The 18,680-nt window shown below is 48.2% G+C and overlaps 1 protein-coding gene across 1 annotated transcript in view; it reads right to left on the bottom strand.

Moving 5' to 3' along the window:
* Positions 1–18,680, bottom strand: part of RP2 (RP2 activator of ARL3 GTPase) — a 144,358-nt gene that overhangs the window by 73,171 nt on the left and 52,507 nt on the right. The gene's annotated exons all lie outside the window — the stretch shown is intronic.

The raw sequence follows: 18,680 nt of genomic DNA, 5'->3' as shown, positions 1-18,680 counted from the left end.
CAAGCAGTGCTGAGACATCTATTCCATTAAGGTGAGCCTCTTTGGTTATCCCACATTCCACCTGAAAGGTATGTGATCTATACTTGTCTAATGTTATTATTGTTATTTTCATTATTATTGTTGTTATTATGCTCGATACATACCTATATTGCTTTCTAATATTAACTGAATGTAACATCATTCCTATTATTATGGTTGTTAGGATTAGTTAAACAATATTACTGCTCGCTACTCTAATTCAAGCATGTGAATCTATGAAAGATACAATACTGGAGAAGAAAATTGGTTACTTACCTGTAACTATAGTTCTCCAGTATTGGTATCCTTCATAGATTCACAGAGATCAGAGATCAGCACTTCCATTTTGTCCATGTTGAGCTTCAGGCAGTTATCCTTTATCCAGTTGGTGACGCTCATCATACACCTGTGGAAGTTGGTTCTTGTGTTGGCAGTGTCTTCTGAGAGTGAAAGGATGGACTGAGTGTCCTCTGCGTAGGATATGATGTTTAGTCTGTGGGATTGGACAATGTTGGCCAAGGGGGTCACGTAGGTGTTGAAAAGGGTGGGGCTGAAGGAGGATCCTTGAGGGATACCACAGATGATGTCCTTAGGTTCGGAGGTGAATGGACGAAAGTGGACCTTCTGCCTTCTTCCAATGAGGAAGGAGACAGTTCACTTGAGGATGTTTCCCTGGATACTGATGTGATGCAGTTTTCTGATCAGGGTGTGATGAAATGCGGTGTCATAGGCTACTGAGAGGTCGAGGCAGATCAGAGCTGCTGACTCTCACTGGTCGAGGAGGTCTCTGACATTATCGGTGGCTGCGATCAAGGCAGTCTCAGTGCTGTGGTTGACGTGGAATCCAGATTGGGAAGGTTCTGCTCCATATATTTAGTGAGTTGTCAGTTGATGGCTTTTTCCAGGACATTGGCGGGGAAAGGGAGAAGGGAGGCAGATGGTTTCCTGAGGAATGGTTTGGCTTCTGCATGTTTCCAGTCTTCCGAAAGTGGCTGTGGGAAGTGAGGAGTTCAAGAGGGTGGTGAGCTCGCTGCTGATCCTGCGGCTTCAAGGGTTTAAAAAGTGGTGCGGACAGGGGTCCGTTGGGGCTCCTGAGTGGATGGAGTTCATGACAGTGATGTCCAGGGTGTGGGTATGAGCTGGTCCCATGTAGTAAGTCGGTGGTCGTGTTTATTCCTGTGATTGAGTGAAGGAAGTCTGAGGGTTTGGGTTGGGATTTGAAGTTCTTATGAATGGCGATCTTGGTGTGGAAAAAAATATGGCAAGTCTGTCACATAGTTCTTTGTAAGTAGGGATGATGTTTTCTGTGGCTGCGGGGTTGGTGAACCATCTGGTGATGTTGAAGAGCTCTTTGCAGTGGTTTGATGTGGTCGGCTAGGGCTTTCTTCTTTGTCTCCCTCAGTAGCCGGTGGCAGAGGTTGAGGGAGGTCTTGAAGGTGGTCCTGTCTGAGGTTTAATTGCTTGTGCACCTTCTTCTTTCCAGTAGCCTGTAGTGGTGTTTTACTGTTCTCAGTTCCTTTGTGTACCATCTTGCCTGTTTGGTGGATCTACTATGTCTGCTAATCTTGATGGGAGGGAAGACGTTGGCGCAGTTGGTAATCCAGGAGTTGAAGTTTTTAACTGCCTGATCCAGGTTTGATACAATGTTAGGGCATGATATGTTGTTTGCATCGGCCTATTTGCTCTATGATACTTTGCTCCAGCTGTGGCAGGGGCGCTGGGTGGCTCTGTGGTGGAGATGCGGGGCTGGTGATTTGGAGTTTGAAATCAAGGTGTTCCATGGTCTGGAGGGTGTGTTCTGACTCGATGGTGCAGTGGAGGTTTTCTTTGTGGATTATGGCAATCCTTCCTCCGGGTTTGTTGGTGTGGTCTCTGTGTGTGATCTGGTATCTGTCCGGTGAGGAAGACGACATCTTGAGTGAGGGTGGTCATGAGGCCCCAGCTCTCAGTGGCATGTTTGCAAAGCAAGTATGTGTTGAGGAGGAGGCAGCAAATGTCAAGCACTAAACCTGTTTGTCCCACAGAGAAACAATTCTGACCCAAGCTGCTTGTTCCCAACTCTACGTAGACGTTGTGTACCTTCCACGTACTTGTACGTGATCAGCACGGGAATGTTCAGAGGTAAAGGGGATGGATGAGAGCGAGAGAGAGAGAAAAAAAAAAACGGACATCGCCTGGCAGGATCTGGATGGCTAGCGGTAGTCTTTGAAGAGCAGATATTTCCTATGACGAATTAAGCATATAATCAAATAACACTTTTCATGTAATCAATGTACTAAAACTACTTTTTGCCAATTCCCACAAACTAGGTGTACCTGTCAGGGTTCCCTAGCCTGCTTTTGATGGCTCTCCCCTCTCTGTAGGGATCTTCAAGAAACAGTATGGAACCTGCAACCAGATACAATGTTTAGCCTTCTATACTATCTACATGTATTCCCACCTTGTTCCTAAGTCAATGTGGCCACACTGGAAGGCCTACCTAAAGTGTTCCAGAAATTCAGTGTACGTCTCGCTCGTTGGGTCTTGATGAGACTTTCTAAAACACAGCCACACTCACAATCATAAACACATACCAGATGATAAAGAATGAAAATCAATTCTTAAGTATTTTGATTTCTCAAATATTCAGGGCTTAATTAGTGCAGCATGTTAGCAACAGAAAGGGCAGAGTTCAGTGTTTAAACCACACTGAGAGCATAGGTAATATACTAAAGCTCACTTTTATATGTAATTTGTGTCATCACTGTTACATCACAGTGACAACTGAACATGGAAATAACAGACCTTTGATTCACATGTTGAAACTAGCGTGTGCCAAGCACTGAGAGTTCTTTATCATAGGCAATGATTGGTATCACAAAAATGCGACATAAAACTCAACTATAATGAACAAGGTCATAGTACATTGTTAAAATAACAATTGTCCGGCACACGCTCAAATATGTACTGTCACTGCAAGCTAACAACTATGAGCGTTATTATTCGGCAGACAGCAAGTATTCAAGTAACCAAGGACAATGATAACATGTGCTTCTATTGCGCGCTGACCGTCTAAACATCCGGAAATCAACTATCAAAGGTAAGCCGTAAGAAGCGGTGTTGGGCTGTGGAAGTGACGATCCAGGAACAAGGGCAGAGGAGCAGAGTGAGAGGGAGAGAGAGGGATAGAGAGACACACACACAGCTGGGCCTGGTACATGCTCAATGGGGTTGCACTGCAGCCTCCATTAAGTAGGTTCTTATAGGATATAGGGGTGTTTGGTGGAGTTGGGCAGGGCCAACGGGCAGTGATAAAACAAGCAGTAGAAAAAGGAGTGAAAAAACTAGGCACAGACAGATACGAAAGGGAAAGGCACAAAGGCAAAGGAAAAAGGCAAAAAAGGCAAAGAAGGAAGGAAAAAATGAGGCATAAGGAGGCTGATCAGGGACCGATAGTGTGAGAGAGAGGTGGGCCTGTAACCTGCTTAATGGGGTCGTGCTCCAGCCTCCAAGAAGTAGGTTCTGGGGGAGGGAGGGATGGGTGGCAGTAGGCGGGGCTAGCAGGAGGTGAAAAACGGGTGGCAGCAAATTAAGTGGGAGAAAAAGGAGGGAAAAAAACAGGCACAAAAGGGAAAGACACTTGGGCAAAGGAAAAAGGCCGAAAAGGCAAAGCCCAGAAGAAGGAAACAACGAGGCACAAGCGGGGCAAGAATTTGGCTGATCAGGGTCCGACAGCCTGGGACCTGCTCACTCGGGTCTTGCTGCGGCCTCCATTAAGTAGATCCTGGAAGGAGAGAGGGGCGATGGGTGGTGGTCAGGGCTAGTAGGAAGCAAAAAATAGATGGTGGCAAAACAAGAGGGAGAAAAAGGAGTGGAAGTAAAAGGAGTACACAAATTAATTCCACTACTTCTGTACCACCTCCACACCTCATGTGGTTCAGGTGAATTACCAACAGTCATATTACTATCCGTTGAGTCACTTGCCAGCCACTTGCACACCTGAGGACCTGACCCTATTAGACCCAGCCAAGCGGACTGCTTCTCACCACTCCACCTACCTCCGACACACCTACACCAGAAAGAAACAGACTTTTGCTGCCCAATTGACAATGGGCTCACAACTGCCACTTTGGTATAGTCATGGGCATTGATCTGCAAACTCCCTGCCTCCAGCTTCCCTAGCTTCTCTGGGATTATCACCAAGTACCAGCATCCGGGAAGGCAGACAAGCCCCTTTCTAGTCTTCCAAGTATCTACCAGGGGGACCACTTTGGCAGTTTGTACAGGGCAGACAGGCGAGTAACAGCAGGTAGTGGGCAATCCGACAAGTAGAAGACAGGTAACAGAGTGGATCCACAACAGGAATGCCTCCAAGCACAAGCCGCAACAGCAACTACTCTGGCCACCTGTGTTCACCGGCCAACACCTGTAGTTAATGCCTAATGCACAAGCCCTCTATGCTCTTTGTTGGTCTCACCCCCAGCCTCTGGTCCTCTGAACTTCCAGACTGCCTCAGCCTGCTCTGGTCTCTTCTGCATGGAGTTCTCTGCCAGCTCCAAGCAACTCCATATGGCAGCCGTGTGCCTGCCTCGCATCTCAGACTCCTCCATCTACACCTTCGACCTCCTAGGTGTACAGACGCACCTTGCACCTTTGACACAGAAAGTAGATTTACAGGTGTTGGGACGATCAACTGCTGCTCCACAGCAGTTAACTGGTTCATATTTCCTTTTGAAGCACCCGTTAGAGGGAGTAATTGTATCTGACCCACAATTCTACTGCATTATCAGCCTTGACATGAATCATTTAAAGATAAAAAATCTTTCTACTTTAATCCAAAAACTTGCAACCTGCACTGCTGGACCTTTGCTAGCAATTCATACCAGGCTAATAACCAGTAGGGCCATGGTTATGTAGAACAGCTTGCTTTAGATATTTTACTTGTGAAAGAGAACGGAGTTTGTAAAAAGCTTAACGTTCAGCAATGGTGCAATTTTATACCAGATAAAAGTAAGGAGATTAGAGGGTATATTGAAAATATCAAAGGAATGTCAACAAAGGTGAAGGGATTGGGAGCGAGAGCGGCCTGGTAAGCGACTGGAAAGGGATTTTCTACTACAGGTAGTTGGTTTAGCAATACTGGCAGTGGACTTCTAGGTGCTATACTGAAGCCTAACCTGATTACTGGAGTTTGTGTGATTTGTCTATTTGCTATTGTGAAGGGATTTAACTATATATGCAGGCCAGGACGAGGCCCGTAGAGAGAAGGACTACCAAGAGAAAGAGAGCAGAAATTGAGTTGGAGAATAAGCATTGTAAAGCTTATGATAAGCTGAGGGAATTGGAGAAATCCAAATATAAAAAGCAATGTGTGACACACTATTCAAATGGTTGAGGATATTGATTTGTTATGAGTGAAGGCAATTCTAGCCATCAGAGGGGATCAATGGACCAGCATAATTTTAAGGCTCCATAATATTACTAATGAACAAGTTACTTACCTTTGGTAATGCTTTTTCTGGTGGATGCACTAGCTACCTGTGGATTCCTCACCTTATGAATTCTCCCAATGCACCAGCATTCGACTGAAATGTTTTCTTCCCAGCTCTCTACGTCGACGAGGATGTCACAATTGCTCGACTCCCACGCGACTCCGTCTGACGTCATTGTGGCAATAAGAGGTCATATATATATTTAAATATTCGCCCAAAGAAAACTTGGTATGACCAGACAGGCAACGGGGAGGCGGATGGGACCGTGAGGAATCCACAGGTAGCTAAGTGTATCCACCAGAAAAAGCGTAACCGAAGGTAAGTAACTTGTTCTTCTGATGGATACAACTACATGTGGATTCCTCGCCTTATGAATAGAGTCCCAAAGCAGCACCGCGCTCGGAGGTGGGTGCCTGGGTGGTCACACCAAGAAATCTTGCAGCACCGACCGTGCAAAATGGCCATCCCTCCTAACCTCTGAGTCCAAGCAATACTGCTTAGAGAAAGTGTGGAGGGAAGCCCAAGTTGCAGTCTTACAAATGTCAGCCCCTGGAACACCTCTAGCCAAGGCTGAAGTGGCAGACTCCAACAGGAGGATCCCTTTTTGCCAAAGAATAACAGATTTTAATACAAAGAATGACCCACCTGGACAGCGTTCTCTTATGGCCCTTGCCTTTTCTCTTCCCCACATAGCCAATGAAGAGTTGGTTGTCCACTAAAAATTCTCTGGTCCTTTCAATATAAAAGCTTAAAGCCCTCCTTGGGTCAAGCCGATGCAGTCTCTCCTCCTCTTTCGATGGATGGGGAGGAGGGTAAAAGGACAAGTGTGTGACATATGAAAGGGAGTAACTACCTTTGGTAGGAAAGCCGCCCTGGTTCTCAGCACCACCTTGTCTGCATGAAAAGATGTGAAAGGGGGTTTAACACTAAGAGCCTGAAGCTCACTCACACGCCTAGCAGACGTGATGGCTGTGAGGAAAACGGTCTTCAAAACCGAAAGCCTTAAGGGGGAAGAATGTAAAGGTTCAGACGGTGAACCCATCAGAAAAGTGAGAACCAAATTCAAATCCCACTGAGGCATAACAAAAGGAGTGGGAGGAAACCTATTGGTTAGTCCTTTTAAGAACCTTACAACTATAGGGGACTTAAACAAGGAAGGTTGGTCAGGAAGGCACAGAAAGGCCGACAGTGCCGATAAATAGCCCTTGACAGTCGCAACTGCACAACCCTTCTGCGCCAAGGACAATGCAAACAATAAAACGTCCGACAAATGGGCTCGTAAGGGATCAATTTGCTTCTCTCCACACCAATCAACAAATTTTGCCCATCTACCAGCATAGGTAGCCTTGGTGGAGTGTCGCCTGGCCGATAAAATATTGTCCACCACTTCTGGCGGGAGAGAAAAGGAACTCAGATTGCCCCGTTCAATCTCCAGGCATGAAGGTGCAGGCTCTGGAGGTGGGGTTGTAGAACACTCCTGCACCTGCGACTGCGAGAGTAGGTCTGCCCTGTAAGGAAGATGGAACGGAGGGCACAGTGAAAGTTGGAGAAGATCTGTGTACTACACCCTTCTCGGCCAATCCAGAGCTATTAAGATGACTTGAGCCCGGTCTTGGCGAATCTTCCTCAGAACCCGAGGAATCAAGGGTATGGGGGTAAACGCGTAAAGCAACTGGCCATTACAGGTCATCTGAAATGCGTCCCCCCAACGCTCCTTACACCGGATACTGGAGGCTGCAGAACGACGGGCAGTGCGCGTTCTCCCGAGTGGCATCCAGGACTACCTAAGGAAACCCCCACATCTTGAAGATGTAATGGATCAGGTCTGGATGGAGCCGCCACTCGTGATCGGCCGAGAAATTCTGACTGAGACTGTCCGCACGCACATTCAGAACTCTGCAGAGAAGGTACAAATGAAAGTAGGCATCCTGCAAGTCGACCGACACCATCCAATCCTCTTTGTTCAACGCCTGAAGCACCTGCGCTAGGGTCAGTGTTTTGAATTTTTCCTGTTTGAGGAACCAATTCAAAACCCTCAGGTCCAGGACAGGCCTCAAATGACCATCCTTCTTGGGGATCAAGAAATATCTTGAATTACAACCCTGACCCCTTTCCTGCTCTGGAACCAACTCCACTGCACCTTTTGATAAAAGGACTAGAACTTCCTGCTGTAACAACAGGAAATGGTCTTCTGTGCAAAAGGATGGACGGGGAGGAGTGGGAGGGGAAAACTCCCGAAAAGGAAGGGCATAACCTTTCCGCACAATATTGAGGACCCAGGAGTCTGATGTGATTAACTCCCACCCGCGGAGAAAATGAAATAACCTTCCCCCTACAGGAGAAACATGAGACGTAATGGGCGGAGAACGAAGGCTGCTTTCCTTGCTGCACCCCAAAGAGGAAGAGGAAGAGGCAGGGTGCTGCTGGGTGGCCCCTCTTGTCCTAACTCTACCCCACCCTCTATAGGATCTATAGGGCAGACTTGAGGATTGTTTGCCTGCTGGTTGGGGTCTCCCACGAAAGGAAGCTCCTCGCCCGAACCCCCTAAACCTTCTAAAGGATCTGAATGGGGTGGCAGTGGAAGCCTGCAGGCTCAAGAACTTGGCAATAGCCCTACTCTCCTTGAAGCACTGTAATACAGTCAGCTTTAGCCCCAAACAATTTGTCCCCATCAAAGGGCAGGTCCAAGAGGGTCATCTGGACATCTGGGTTCTCAAAGGAAGACCTCAACCATGCATGTCTTTTGGTGACAATGGAAGTGCCTATCGCTCTGGCCACAGAGTCTGTAGTGTCCAGACCCGACTGTATAACTTGCGTAGCAGCAGCCTGAGCATCTGACAGGAGTCCCTGCATCTCCAAAGGCAGATCTGGTAGCACAGCCTTGGCCGCGTCCATCAGAGCATGTATGTATCTGCCCAAAACACAAGTCGCATTGGCAGATTTGAGATCCATGCTACATGAAGAAAAGGTCTTTTTGGCAGACTGCTCCATCCTCTTGGATTCCCTGTCTGAAGGCGTGCCAGGGAAGGAACCAGGAGCCGAATGAGATGAGCATGAAGCCTGGACCACCCAACTCTCCGGAAGAACGAGTTACTTACTTTCGGTAACGACTTTTCTGGTGGATACATTAGCTACCTGTGGATTCCTCACCTAATGAATACTCCCATGGCGCCAGCATTCGACGGAAATCTTCTTCCTAGTCTCTGCACGTCGACGAGGACGTCACTCTAGCCCACGCGACGCCGTCTGACGTCATACAGGCAATAAGAGGTCCTCGCCGACGTGCCGACGTCAGTACCAACATTTTTTACGTGCATGAGAACAACAACCCAATGCAATGAAAGAGCAAGGCAACATCCCATAACATTGTAAAATACACAACATTGCAATAAAATGGCTGTAAATTCAATATAACTTTTTTTTTTTTTTTTAAACCAACAAATATATGCAAATCATGTATATACACAAAGATATATACATGTATATATATATATATATACATATAAATATACACAAGTATCCATATATACAACATCTATTGCAACCTTGAATACCAAGAGGAGCGCACTCAAGGATTACTTGGTAAGACCAGAAAGGCAACGGGGAGGCGGGTGGGACCGTGAGGAATCCACAGGTAGCTAATGTATCCACCAGAAAAGTCGTTACCGAAGGTAAGTAACTCGTTCTTCTGATGGATACAACTACCTGTGGATTCCTCACCTAATGAATAGAGTCCCAAAGCAGTACCACTCCCGGTGGAGGGTGCCTGTATGGTCAAACCAAGAAATCCTGCAGCACTGACCGTGCAAAATGGCCGTCCCTTCTGACCTCAGAGTCCAAACAGTAATGTTTCGCAAAAGTGTGAAGGGACGACCAAGTTGCGGCCTTGCAGATGTCGACCACAGGAACACCTCTGGCCAAGGCCGTAGTGGCCAACTTAGCTCTGGTGGAATGAGCTCTAATGCCATCAGGAGGATCCTTCTTTGCCAAAGAGTAACAGATTTTAATGCAAAGAACAACCCACCTGGAGAGTGTTCTCTTGTGGACTGCCTTTCCTCTCCTCTTGCCCACGTATCCGATGAACAGCTGATCCTCCAGCCTGAAATCCTTTGTTCTATCAATGAAGAAGCTCAACGCCCTCTTTGGGTCCAATCAATGTAGTCTCTCTTCCTCCTTTGAAGGATGAGGCGGAGAATAGAACGTGGACAAAGTAATTGTCTGGGCCAAATGGAAGGGTGAAACAACCTTCGGGAGGAAAGCAGCCTTGGTCCTCAACACCACCTTATCCCCATAAAAAGTTGTATAAGGGGGTTTTACCGATAAGGCCTGCAACTCACTCACTCTCCTTGCAGATGTTATAGCCACCAGGAAGACTGTTTTAATAACCAAATACCTTAATGGGCAAGAATGCATAGGCTCAAAAGGGGACCCCATAAGGAAAGTGAGGACCAAGGACAAATCCCATTGAGGCATCACGAATGGTTTTGGAGGATATTTATTTAGAAGACCTTTAAAGAATCTGAGAACAATAGGGGATTTAAATAACGATGGTTGATCTGGAAGACAAATGAAGGCTGACAGGGCAGACAAATAACCTTAATGGTAGCCACTGCACAACCTTTCTGCGCTAGAGACAGAGCAAAAGACAAAACATCTGACAGATGAGCATGTAAGGGATCAATCTGTCTCTCTCCACACCAGATAACAAATTTAGACCACCTATTAGCGTAGATAGATTTAGTGGAGTGTCGCCTGGCCGCTAATATAACATCCACTACATCAGGTGGGAGAGAGAAGGAACTCAGGTTGCCCCGTTCAATCTCCAGGCATGTAGGTGTAGACTCTGGAGGTTGGGGTGTAAAACCTGCCCCTGCGACTGCGAGAGGTGGTCTGCCCTGAGAGGGAGACGGAGCGGAGGGCACAGCGAGAGTTGGAGAAGGTCGGAGTACCACAACCTCCTTGGCCAATCCAGAGCTATTAAGATGACTTGAGCCCGGTCTTGGCGAATCTTCCTCAACACTCGAGGAATCAAGGGTATGGGGGGAAACGCGTAAAGCAACTGGTCGCACCAGGTTATCAGAAACGCGTCCCCCAATGCTCCCTGCACCGGATACTGGAGGCTGCAGAATAACGGACAATGCGCGTTCTCCCAAGTGGCAAACAGATCTATCCGAGGAAACCCCCACATCTGGAAGATTAAACGGACTTGATCTGGATGGAGACGCCACTCGTGGTCGGCCGAGAATTGGCGACTGAGACTGTCCGCACGTACATTCAAGACCCCGGCCAGATGATTTGCTACCAAGCAAATCTGATGGTCCTTTGCCCAGGACCATAGACGAAGAGCTTCTCTGCAGAGAAGGTACGACCCTACTCCTCCCTGTTTGTTTATGTACCACATCGTGGTAGTATTGTCCGTCAGGACCTGTACCGACTGACCACGAAGGGAAGGGAGGAAGGCCTTGAGAGCCAGACGTACAGCCCGTAACTCTAACAGATTGATATGAAACCTCTGTTCCTCTGGAGACCAAAGTCCTTTGATCTCCAGATCCCCCAGATGAGCTCCCCACCCTAGAGTGGAAGCATCCGTTATGACTGTGGCCACTGGTGGCGACTGCGCGAACGGCTTTCCTTGTGAAAGATTGTTGCTCGCAATCCACCACTTCAAGTCCACAGCAGCATCTCTGGAGATCTTGACCGCACCTTCTAGATCTCCCTTGTGTTGAGACCACTGCCTTCGGAGGCACCACTGAAGAGCCCTCATGTGCCAGCGAGCATGCGTGACCAACAGTATGCAGGAGGCAAACAGACCGAACAAACAAAGGACCTTGAGGACTGGAACTACCGCTCCATTTCGAAACATTGGAACCAATTCCTGAATATCTTGAACCCGCTGAGGCGGAGGAAAGGCTCGATTCAATGTTGTATCCAGTACTGCCCCTATGAACAGGAGGCGCTGAGAGGGCTCCAGGTGAGATTTGGGCACGTTCACCGAAAAGCCCAGGTCGAACAACAACTGGGTTGTTGACTGCAGATGATACGACACAAGCTCCGGGGACTTGGCTTTGATCAACCAGTCGTCCAAGTAAGAGAATACTGCTATCCCCTTCCTTCTGAGCTCTGCCGCAACCACTGACATCACCTTCGTGAAGACTCGAGGTGCTGAAGTAAGACCAAACGGGAGGACCGCAAACTGATAGTGCTGCGACCCTACCACAAACCGGAGATACTTCCTGTGCGACTTGAGTATCGGGATATGAAAATAAGCATCCTGCAAGTCGACAGACACCATCCAATCTTCTTTGTTTAACGCCAAAAGCACCTGTGCTAGGGTCAGCATCTTGAACTTTTCCTGATTGAGGAACCAATTCAAGATCCTCAGATCCAGGATCGGTCTCAACCGACCATCTTTCTTGGGAATCAGGAAGTACCTTGAGTAACAACCTTGACCCCTTTCCTGCTCTGGAACCAACTCCACTGCGCCCTTTGAAAGGAGGACTTGAACCTCCTGTTCTAGCAACAGGAGGTGTTCTTCTGAACAATAAGATGGGCGGGGCGGGAGGGGGGGCGGAAACTCCCAAAAGGGAAGGGTGTAGCCTTTCTCCACAATACTGATAACCCAAGTGTCCGTTGTAATAGTCTCCCACTTGTGGAGAAAATGCCGTAATCTTCCCCCTACAGGAGAGGAGTGAGTGGGAAATGGTGGTAGGGTGCTCCTCTGGTGCGGGCCCTACCTCTCCCTCTAAATGATCTATAGGGGTGAGAAGAGGTGGCTTGCTGGAACCTCCCCCGAAAGGAAGAGGAGGAAGAGCAACGCCCAAATCCACGAAACCTCCTGAAAAATCTGGAAGAGGCAGAGGAAGAAGGAGCTTGCAGCCCTAACGATTTGGCTGTGGCCCTGCTCTCTTTAAATCGCTCCAAGGCCGAATCTGCCTTTGCTCCAAACAGTTTGTCCCCATCAAACGGGAGGTCTAATAGGGTCGACTGTACATCCGCAGAAAACCCTGAATTACGGAGCCAGGCCTGTCTCCTTGCCACCACAGCCGTGCCCATCGCCCTAGCCACCGAGTCGGTCGTGTCCAGTCCAGACGGGATAATCTGGGTTGCGGCAGCCTGGGCGTCTGAGACAAAATCCAAGAGTCCCTGGGGAAGCTCCGTAAAAGAAGATGAAATATCATCCATAAGAGCATGGACATATCTCCCCAGAATGCAAGTTGCGTTGGTGGCCTTCAACGCCAAACTGCAAGAAGAAAATATTTTCTTGGATTGCGCATCCAGTTTTTTGGAGTCCCTGTCTCCTGGCACCGTCGGGAAGGATCCAGGCGCTGATTTTGAAGAACAGGAGGCTTGTACCACCAAGCTCTCCGGCGTAGGGTGTCTTGAAAGAAAGCCAGGGTCAGATGGTGCAGTCCGATATCTCCTGGCCACAGCCCTATGAACTGCCGAGGAAGATACTGGCTTCTTCCACACCTCCAACACCGGATCAAGCAAAGCCTCATTAAACGGCAAGAGAGGCTCCGCTGCAGCAGAGGCCGGATGCAGCACCTCCGTTAATAAATTCTGCTTCGCCTCTGCCACCGGCAAAGGCAGGCCCAGAAAATTAGCCGCCTTCCTCACCACCGCGTGAAAGGAAGCAGCCTCCTCCGTATACTCCCCTGGAGATGAAAGGTCCCACTCAGGGGAAGTATCCAGCCCACTAGCCCTATCCAGACCATGCAGTCCATCACCCGAGTCCTCAACCTCTCCTTCCTCCAGGACTCGCTGGTACTCCTGCTCTTCCAACAGACGGAGAGCACGCCTCCTTGAATGTAGTCTCTGCTCAATGCGCGGAGTCGACATGGCCTCTGCCGAAGTCGAAGATCGGCGCCGATCTCCAGAAGCATCCGGCGCCGCATCCGGCGCCGCAGACAGCTTTGGCGCCGATGAAGGAACAGGACAAAGGGATCTTGGAGCCGATGGACCCACCGGAGTCACAGGACGAAATCCCGACGTCGACGGGATGGAAACATCCGGAGCCAATCCCTCTGAAGCCACCGGAGCGGCCACCGGCGCCGAACCCACATTCCCAAAAGGGAGAAAGGGCATAAAGGGTGCCGGCCGAAGAGGCGCAGGATCACCCAATGAAAAGGCCAAAGGCCCCGAAGGACCAGCCGGAGCACCTCCTGGAGCCATCTGCTGAAAGATGGTATACATCGCATTCAGAAATGCGGTAGTATCGGCTCCAGGGGCTGGAAAAGCCGGATACTGGGGTGCCTGGGGTGCCTGGATCGAAGGCGACCAGGACGCCGGCCTCGACGTCCGCGACGCCGGAGACATCACAAGAGGCTGCATCACCTCAACCACAGACGCTTGTCCAGGCGAAGTCGGTGACGCCGGAGAGGGCAACGGCGTTGATGGATGCGGCGTGACCGTGGGACTGACCTCCCAAGTCCTCCGACGTCGAGCCGAAGGCGACCTCGAACGAATCTCCTTGCTTGAATGACGCCGTGAATCTCTACGGCGCCGGGAGTCTCGATGACGCCGATGAGACCTTGGCGAGGAAGACTTCTTGTGATGTTTTTCCTTTGTCTTCGACTTCGCCAGGAATAATTTAGCCTCACGTTCCTTGAGGGCCTTCGGATTCATGTGCTGACATGAATCGCAAGTCACAACGTCGTGATCGGAGCTCAAGCGCCAGAGACAGTCGGAGTGAGGATCTGTAACGGACATCTTGCCCCCACACTCTCGACAGGGCTTGAAACCCGACTTTCTCTGAGACATTGTTACCGCAGAGAAGAACTACGCAGCAGAAAACACTAAAGTAACAGTAGCTCCCTCGAAGATAACCGTTTCGAATGCACAGAAAAAAGGGAACTGACGTCGGCACGTCGTCGAGGACCTCTTATTGCCTGTATGACGTCAGACGGCGTCGCGTGGGCTAGAGTGACGTCCTCGTCGACGTGCAGAGACTAGGAAGAAGATTTCCGTCGAATGCTGGCGCCATGGGAGTATTCATTAGGTGAGGAATCCACAGGTAGTTGTATCCATCAGAATCTGATGTTTTCGCAGGAAACCTGGGTCCCACGGAGCCACTCTATACCTCCTTGCAACCGATCTGCTAACAGCAGACGAAGTCACGGGCTTCTTCCAGACTTCCAGAATAGGCTCTGTAAGAGCACTGTTAAAAGTCAGTAGTGGCTCCGCAGCAGCTGAAGCCGGATGGACGACCTCAGTTAAGTCTTGACCTCTGCAGATGGTAGTGGGAGGTCCAGAAAATCTGCCGCCTTCCTTACCACAGTATGAAAAGAGGCTGCCTTTTCTGTAAATTCCCCAGGAGAGGCTAGATCCCACTAAGGGGAAGTATCTAGTCTACCTGCCAAGTCCAAATCCTGATAGTCTCCCAGGGGCTGAGCAATTTCTCCTTCCTCCAGGAGTTGCCTCTGATACTCTTGTTCCTCTAAAAGCGTGAGAGACTTTCTCCTTGACCTTAACCAGGCCTCTGTTCTTGGCGTCAACATGGAATTCACTGACGTCGAAGATCTCGGCTGACGTGGACCAGGAGACACACCCCGCTCTACGGATCCATCCGACGCCGGAACCAAATTCATCGGCGCCGAGGACACGTGGTCCTGCTTCACCGGGGTCAAATGAGTATGGGGCGACGTCACCGGCACCATTGGTCTCATAGGTGAAGTCACTGGCGTCGAAGGTCTTCCGGGCAACACCAACGGTATTGGCGCCGGCGCTGGACCAACACCCTCCGCAGGGCAAAAGGGCATAAATGGCGCCGGTCTATATGGAGCCGGAGAGCCTATTGAAAAGGCCAATGGACCTGTGGGACCAGCCAGTGCACCAACAGGAGCCATAGAATTAAAGATGTTGAGCATGGCATTTAAAAATGCCGCTGGATCCGCACCCGGAGCTAGGAAGGCTGGACACCCCTGTTCCTCCTGTGGCCCCGGATCCGGAACGTCCGATTGCGCTCCAGGCGAAAAGCGAGGACTCTACTAAGGCCCAACCACCTCGAAGACTGAAGGCGCCGGTGAAGCCTTAGGACTCTGAGGTGATGGAATCCCCATTGGACTAACCTCCCACGTCGCCAACTTGATGGAGACCTCGATCGGACCGACCTCTATCCGAACGACGCAAGGAATCATGCCGGCGCCGTTTCTTGTGCGACCTCGAGGATTTTCCGGAAGAAGTCCTCCGATGACTCCTATGCTACTCCTTCTTCTTCGCCTTCGCCACAAAGAGTTTGGCCTCCCGCTCCTTGAGCGCCTTCGGGTTCATCCTCTGGCATGAACCACACTCCTCTACATAGTGCTCAGAACTCAAGCACCACATGCAGTCATTGTGCAGGTCCGTCACCGACATGCACCCCATGCACTCCCGACAAGGCTTGAATCTGGATTTCCAAGGAGGAGACATTGTAACCTACAATTAACACCTTCGGAAGCAGTAACTCCCAAGAGCTAGGAAAAAAACGTTATGCTTCGAAGGCACGGAAAAAAGGGAACTGACGTCAGCACGCCGGCGAGGACCTCTTATTGCCACGATGACGTCAGACAGAGTTGCGTGGGAGTCAGGCAATTGGGATGTCCTCGTCGACGTAGAGAGCTGGGAAGAAACATTTTTCGTCAAATGCTGGTGCATTGGGAGAATTCATAAGGTGAGGAATCCACAGGAATCAGAAGATGTGTTATTCAATTTGCTAGTAAGTCAATCTGTTTGTCAACGTGTGACAGTATAACAATATAACTGACCCACACTTATATAGCCAAAGTAAAATCAAGGTATTGCTTATGACATAGATGAATCCATGATTAAGATTTTCCTAACATCAGCTTGACTGCAACTACCCCAAAGCCACTTGACGATCTCCTTTAAGATGTGCACTGTTGGTTTCTGCGCAGTTTCACATTTCTCGTTCCTTCGCAGGTGCCTTATTATCCTGGTTAGTTAGGAGAACAGTTCTTTGTTTAGATTTAGAAATTGTTAAATTTAGGAATGTTACATGGAGCCTTGCCGGGGGCTGTGTTGTGTGTGGGGATGGGAGAAAACCTCCTATACCAAACAGACCAGACTACAGATACTTTCAAGGCCGTGCAGCAGAGTGCTCCTTTGTTCAGAGATGGGAACTTAAGAAATCTACCTGCTCCCACCAGATGCTGGTGGTCCATCCAGAGGGAGTTGGTGGGCCAAAGATTTTGAGTAATTCTGTTTGATATAATTGTGTGTTTCTTAGAATAGTATTGCAGATCCTGTTCTGAATTTGCTTTGGGAAGACCTTTACTCTGACTTTACTTATTATCTCCACTCTGGTTCTTCAGCTTCCCTCTTGAACACCTACAGCTATTTCCTCTGTGTTTCTTAATTTGGGTCAACTGCTGCTGACAACGTCTGCCTAGAATTTCCCCTTGCCAGTTTATGTAACCAATATATTTTCTGTACTATATTCTTTAGTTGGATATGGTTTGCATCTTCTTTTATATAAAATACATATTCCATGGATGAAGGGCTTGGTTCCCCTATTGCTTGATCAGGCGCCCAAGACAGGAACTCTGGCGAGACAGAATGGAAGGGAACAGGGGGTGACCCCGCTGAATGCTGATGTGGAAGTGATGGTACATTGCTTAGTGTACACTGAGATATTAGAGAGGACGCCAGGTGGTATGACCATCCTACTGATACTACCAGATATAGTGAGCTAGCACTGGCGGGAGATGAAGGGAGAGAGGGGCATTGTTTGCAACTGCTGTATTGGGTATCATTACCTGTATTGTTAACAGAGGGTAATGTTGCTGGATTTCATAATTGATAATTATGGCACGCTGCTTCTTACCACATACTATGTGAGGATTCTGGATGAAAACTAAATGCAAACAAACTAAATATATAAAAAATAAAATACAAATTCAGATTACATTACCTCATTTGATAAACGAATTTACTGATTTGGTTAACTCGTAAGTTATACTAATTTGCTCATAAACCTTCATGGGTAGGACACCATCCTCTCTGTTGTTCTTGTGGAGTCAAATTGGTTTAACTGCAATTGAATATTGCAGCTCATGCTAGCTATGTTCCTATTCTTCCAGTCCATAATAAAAAGGTCCATACGACCAGTGAGGTCACTAGTTTGATGACTACATCACAGCATACAGGTATAGGAAGGCACACCAGATCAAACTTTATCTCAGCTTACCAATATGAAGAAAGCAAATGAGTTACAATGATGCCAATGAATGGAAAGCAATGGGTGGCCTCTAAGCCCACTTTCAGAAAAATAAAGGTCTTGAAGAGACAATGCATGAGCTGTCTAGAAAAGACCTAAAAAACAGTTTCCCGAATATGAGCAGTGGAAGGTTACAAGAAATCCAATCAAAAGGACAGGAAAGAAGCTATGCTGCAGGGGAGGTCATACACAAGCAAGCAAATGAGAGGGCGAAGAAAATCAACCAATGGTAACCAAAGCCCTGGCCCTTTGCTTGCTGTGAGTTCTGGTAGGATCTACAATAGGACTTTGACAACAAACGTATAAATGCTGTCTGTAGGTGACACCTAAAACAAATTTTAAGGAAATCGGACTACATCAAAGGAGCAAGTCCTGGAAATGCCAAAAAGGCCCAGGAGGTCCAAAAAGGTAGAAACTCATTTCAGTTGGGTTTCATGAGCCCACCCCTCTCCCAAATCTGACCATTTGTACCCTATATCTGTATATTCTGCATGTGGAAAGCTACACATGTTTTGCTTTCTCTTGGCAATCAACTAAATGTTGACTCAAATGTCCATTTGATATGATCAAATTGCCTAACAATTCATATTTAATATAAACCTAATTGATAATAATGTCTCTGTGTTGAACCCAAGTTCGTCTTTGGAAATTGTTACTGTCCAAGTACATAAGATTACTGTAAACTATAAGAACAAACTCCTGAGCTTGTAGTCCAGACATTTAATGACTTACCTACATATATATATCCTGAAAGTGCTAATTTGGTGAGCGGATTGAAAGCTACCCTAAGCAAGCCATACAAAAATGGTCAATACGAAAGGAATAAAAATCTTTAATGCCACAAGAGCAAGGAGTAACAAGGTTTTGCTCTTACATAGGAGTGTTGCATTGAGCTGCCACGGAAAAAAGCAAGTGTTAAAAATTAACTGGACTGTGCCTCCAGTACCTCTGGGTTAGGATCACACACAGAAGTAAAG

Source organism: Pleurodeles waltl, chromosome 8, assembly GCF_031143425.1.
Source record: "Pleurodeles waltl isolate 20211129_DDA chromosome 8, aPleWal1.hap1.20221129, whole genome shotgun sequence".
In the NCBI taxonomy this organism is placed as follows: domain Eukaryota; kingdom Metazoa; phylum Chordata; class Amphibia; order Caudata; family Salamandridae; genus Pleurodeles; species Pleurodeles waltl.
Note: the sequence above shows the minus strand (reverse complement) of the source record. Positions and strands in the feature narration are given on the sequence as shown.